The following is a 6,000-nucleotide window of genomic DNA, read 5'->3' on the forward strand; positions in this document are numbered from 1 at the left end:
GATGTCAACAATAGTCACATCAACCAAAAAGCAGTCCAATGGGGAGGAAGGAGGGTGAGGCCTAGTACGTCCTCGAAAATGCCTACTTCCGCAGTTTTTCTTCTACCTCATAGTGATGTTACCAACAAAAGTAGGGTTGATGTGGGGGGTAGGAGAGCCAGATGGCTTGTGGATGGTAAGGGTCCTCAGGTCAAAGATTTTCTGTTAAGAAGAATGTCCAGGTCACTGCCCACTGAGTTGGTAGTTTATCCCAATGGCGAGTTGGTTGGAGTGACACTTGTGATGAGCCCCAAAAATGTACAATTATTTGGGCTCATTCAACCTCCTAATTTGGCTTAGTCCACCATTCTCATTTGTTTATTACATGTTCTTGATTATTTTTATGTTAATAGAGTGAATTTGGTTAGTCATTATGCCAACAAGTCTAATGGGTGCTTTGTGTAGCCTTTTTGGTCAACTTGGAGACAAAATTGAAGGTCTTAATGAGCACTTGGCAGCCAAATTCGTGGGAGAACAAGCTAGAGGATTTGTAGGAAGGTGTCCCCCTCATTTATGGGCCCTTACCTCAAATTCTCCACCATCAGCTCGGAGTTCAAGGGCCACCGAATCAATCAGCACAAGGGCAGCCAAGCAAGTCAAGTAGGACTGCTGTTAACTACAAGTCTTGGGCAGCCAAGTCCCTAACTTTTAGGAGGACTGTTGGATCCTCAAATTGTATAAATAAGAAGGCTTGGGGCCTCATTTTGGTTAGCTAGTTGGTAGTCATTTTTGGGTTAGCTAGTTAGTCAATTTGGTTAGGCATGTTGTAGCTTTGGTTTTGTTCTTTGTAAGCCAATTTTGGCATGATGTTAGACTATTGATGATTTAATAAAGGCAGGCAGATTTGGATCTAATTCTGAGTTATTAAGGGAGCTATAGCTCTCAGGTTAGGGCCCAACCTGAGAGCAATAGACCTCCTCTTCTTGTAGTGTTATTTGCCTTTCTTTCCAGCACTTTGTTTCCTTGTTTTGACATGCATTTCAAGAGCACAGTTTGCTGATTCGATTTCTTTAATGAGATTGTGTAGGATTAGCTTATGGTTAAATCACTTTCAGTTGCTTAGATTAGATTAGGAGAGTTGTAATTCATTGGAGCTCCCAAAAAAGGTTGAGATTGCCTTCACTGCCATCTTTATTTAGAGATTGGGGTGCAGTCTATACCAACCACCAAAAAACGCATTCTTTTACCTTTATGCAAGCTGCAACACAGTCGTTTTCATTATAGATATTTCCATGCACTTCAATCTTGAACCATACTCCTTCATCACAACTTCTCTTCACGATTTACAGTGCTGTTCATTGAGTTCATAGCACAGGTAGCATAGGTTAATGAATTCTCGTTTTTGGTGACAGTCATAAGCAATTTGTTTTATTTACACTGCTCCACATCATTCCATTTCCTTCTTCTTCATCTTGACCACGCCTAAAGCCACATCCTTGACCTCTGTTCATCTCATTTACCTTCCAACTCTTCCATTACCCACGTAGCTTCATTTTCTTGACCTTTCGTTGTTCTAGCCTTCCATCCACCAACCAACTTTGTGCACTCTTTCTCCATCCTATTTCTCTATCCCTGAGCCATCACCAGTTCCATCTCCACCTTACCTATCCACCCAAACCATTCCATCCCTTCACCATCACCCAAAACTTCCACTTACAGCACATCCTGTAGAAGGTAGCAGACTTCCTGTAGAAATTCCTTAGTTTCCTGTAGGATCCCCTGCAGACATCCTGTAGGAGCCTGCAAACTTGGTTGCCGAGCATCTGAACATTGTAGACTTCTGTGGACCAATGCTAGGGACCCTCTGGGACCTCTCCTAGCCATCCTGACCTTGCCCATGCTTTCCTTCCATTCGAACTGCTCCTGCACAGTCAAACCCTAATCAAAAGCATCATCACAATAAATCCAACCACTTAATGAAAAAATACAAAAACATGTCTTTTCAGATGCAAGTAGCTTAGATGCATGTATTTCAACTCACTGCAAGTAATGGCATCATTGGTAGAAGTTTCATTCACAGTTTTGCATTGTAAGAGCCTAGCTAGTCAAATTAGGGTTTACTATGGTTTTCATGCTTTGTTGGCTTTCAGTTTCTTTCTGCAAGTAGATTAGCCTCCTTTGAGTTAGCTTTCGTCCATCACTCATAAAGCTTCTTCTCTGAGCATATAGAAGTTGGCTTGAGCCCTAGCGGACTTGTGCCAGCTAACCAAGTGACAGCTGCGACAAGAGCTAGTACTTGTGCATACAGCACCGTCGCTTCCAAGTTTGTACGAACTACCGGGTTGATAAAATTAGAGATAGGAAGCTCCAGGAGTTGTAGCATTATTGCTACAATACTGGAGCCCACCAACTTGTCCTAAGTCCTTTGATACGATTAGTGAAAAGGGAGGGCGATGAAGATGTTACATATGTGATGTGGGAGGTGGAGGGAATGTCGAGTGATGGGTATGGAGCCGAGGAAGGTGGCGGGGCTTCCAGGTCAGGGTGGATTGAACCCGGAGAGTGTTTTCTGGATAGTAAAAAAGGACTAGAAGGGGCTGGAAAATCTAGCTTGGGTGAAGAAATAGGAGAGGAAGGAGCCATAATGGGAGATGAACCATTTAGTGAAGAGTCAAATGTATGAGAGCGGGGAGGATAGGAACCAACAGGAATACTTGTATGCTGACGAGTAGAAGCACCTTGTTGAAAATAATGTGCAGGTTGGTCGCCCCCATGCTGGGATTTTGCATATGCACCAGAGAAAGGCTTGCCATGTAATCATCCTCCGGTCAGCATGGGCATTGTGCTAATAGATGTCAGGTATGGTGACATAAAGAGCACTAGAAAGGAATTCCCCAGAAGTCCAGTCTTTGGCAAAGCTGTGTTTCACCCCAAAACAAATCAATATGATCTGGAAAGTTGCCACGGTAGTCCTTTTTTATCAGGATCCAAGCCACCCACTTTTACGGAGCTCCCAAGCAGCATGGGTCAACATAAACGAATTTTCCAATTGCATTTCCAATATCCATAAGAACTTTTTTCATCCAAAGCTCAATTGGCAGACCTGGTAATTTCACCCAAATGAGTTTATTATGTTATGGAGAGAATTGTATCTGATATACCAGCGGCGTAGCGCAAGGAAGCTCTTCCCATTTATCCAAGGCATGGATTTAATTTTTTCCAAGTCTTCCTCGCTAAGGAAATGGAAACTATACCAACCTTTCAGGAGCCTTACAATAGTCAGCATGTAACCCAACAATGTTTTCCACTTCTTCTCAGCCCAGTCCCTCATATCTGGGTTAGAAATTTCTGAGAAATACCACCTTTTGACTAAGGCATGCTTCTGAAGACTGGAAATCTTATCTGATAGAATAGCATTATCCAATGATAATGCAGGTGGTGGGGAGGAGGTTTTGATAAAATGCTGCTTGTGATTTGAATGTCGACCCTGTGTAGCCTATGCACCACCCTGCAAGAAGTGGGATGCATGGTCACCATCTGGAGGGTGGGCCTCTCCCAAAATATTGTGCCAAGTGTCTAAGGAACATGGGCCACCCTGAAAAGCAACATCAGCAAGTTGAAAGAGGAGTGACTCAGCCTCCATCGTGGCCCGAATGAGGGCCTCATTGGCAGATGAGTTGGAGAACTGATCAGCCATGTAGCCCAAATCATGAAAAGACATCAACTAGTTCCCAGAGAGACGTCTCACAATAATAAATGAAAATAGACAGGCGGGTAGCTGAGAAAGGAAGTAAAACAGGTCCAGAAATAACTGCGATGTCCTCGGGTACAGGGAGTAATGATCATGACGGATAAGACACAAGCGAAGAATAAACCCGTGTGATGTCAAGATTGAAACACGCCATCAAAAATCCTTCCAAATCGGGTAAAAAGGTCGATGCTGACACGGGGAATAAAACTGAATATAAAGGGCAATGTACAAGAATCTTAGGCAACATGGGAAAGTGTCCAACATACAGGTGTTGGCAGTGGGATGTGCTCACATAATTAATTGTGACCAACACTCATCGAAAAAAACTGCCCCTCGGAGAGAGGCTCAATTCTGGGACCAGGAAAAAGAATCCGGTGAGAGAAATAAAGTTAAATGGCTAGTCCAAGTAGGAACAAACGAGGGGATGGAGAAAGATAATAGGTGCCTAGCTGTTGGCATTATGATTCAAGTGTTGTCCTTGATGGCAACTCACTCAGAGGTTGGTACAGGTGCTCAGAGGTTGGTACAGGTGATGGCAACTTAATCAGAAGACAGATCTCAGTACAGCATGCCAAGGAAGCTAATACATGCCGTTTCGTTAAGCCCAAGTCGCGTGTACACGCTAGTTCGATTCAGAAAAAGCGCGTGTATGTGGAAAGGTTCCTTTGGTCCATGGTGGTTAGTCCTTGGAAGTTGTGCCTATGATTTCGGACCATTATGTCTCGACGGGCGTGTCGATCCCTAGTTTTAAAGTTGATGGTATTGTGTTACTATGGTTTTGGCTCTTGGTATTGAGAAAGGCCTAAGGCTATATAAGGAGAAGAAGATCATTAGGCAATATCATCTTTCGACAAGGCTTGAATATCTAAGAGAGAAAGAAATCTGATATGCAGGGTTCGGGTTGCTTGATATGAGCTAAGGAGAAATCACATCGGCGGATGGAAGACTAGATCTAAGGACAAATCGGGATCTAATGGTTTGAAATGCTCTATTATGATATGGTTGATTATGCGTATTTCTAGATCTGCATACTGTCGCAATATTATGTTCTGGATCTAACTGATGTCTGGTACAGCTGCAAGTTGAGAGAATCTATTTTTAGATCTGTACGCAGGTTGGCTTAAGTAAAAACGCGTGTACACGCGGGTTTCGCTCATTGAAGTAGCGTATATCTCTTAAAGCTTATTTTTGGGTTTTGCAGTTGGATCTGACTGTTATTGCAGAGTTCTGTAGACTGCTCTGGGTTCTGGTATCTGGTGATTGACAGGGTTCAGTGGTTCAGTGATTCAAAGTTTGATAATTCTAGTATTGGTTGTTTTATGCTTCATGGATCTGTTATGAAAGTTGAATGAATTGGGTTCTACAGATTGAATGATGTGCTTCAGGAATATCCAGTCTGAAAATGTATGAAAGGTGGTACCTAAAGAAAGAAGATTGTAGGCCAGCACCTACGTACTAGTATCTTGGCTAGTACAAGAGCAAAGGGGGTTGGAGCTCCCTTCCAAGGAAGTTTGGAGAACGAGAGAAGGTTGTAGCCTTCTGCAGGTTGTAGCCTGCGTACTGGTACAAGGCTGCACCAGTACAAAATATTGTAAACTGAAGTTTCTTATTAAAGAAAGATAGAGACAACTTGCAGCAGGTGGTTTTCACCCACATTGGGTTTCCACCTTATATCTTGGTGTTCATGTGTGTGGGTTTTGATCTGTTCTGTTATACTGCACCTGCTTACTGTTAATGTGGTGAATAATGTCCTGATGAACTTAACTGAAGAATAAGCTAACTAAATTATGAGTTTTCTTCTTATACGCTGTTTTACTTAATCACAGTAGCGTGTACACGCTGGTTCATCTAACTGAAGTAGCGTATATGTTTCTGAGCATTGAAAAGTTTGATTGATCTGATAATACTGATTCACCCCCCCTCTCAGTATTATTTCCAACAATTGGTATCAGAGCAGGTCCTTCAGAGAAGCTTGATCGCTTGAAGGTAGATCATTCATCATGAGCAGCTACGAGAAAGAAGCATCAATCAGGCCACCGATTTTTGATGGGACAAATTTCAATTATTGGAAGGTAAGAGTTACTGCATATCTTCAATCTCTTGGTACAGAAGTTTGGAACATTGTAGAAACAGGCTATGCTTTTCCTTCAGCTACTCCTACAGATCCAGCTGAGAAAAAGAAGTATGAAACAAATGCAAAAGCAGTCAGTACTCTATTAGGAAGTATATCTCAAACAGAATTCATGAAGGTCATGCACTTCAAATCAGCA

This window comes from Pinus tabuliformis, chromosome 9, assembly GCF_031772625.1.
Source record: "Pinus tabuliformis cultivar Carrire ecotype Pingquan chromosome 9, CPIR1, whole genome shotgun sequence".
In the NCBI taxonomy this organism is placed as follows: domain Eukaryota; kingdom Viridiplantae; phylum Streptophyta; class Pinopsida; order Pinales; family Pinaceae; genus Pinus; species Pinus tabuliformis.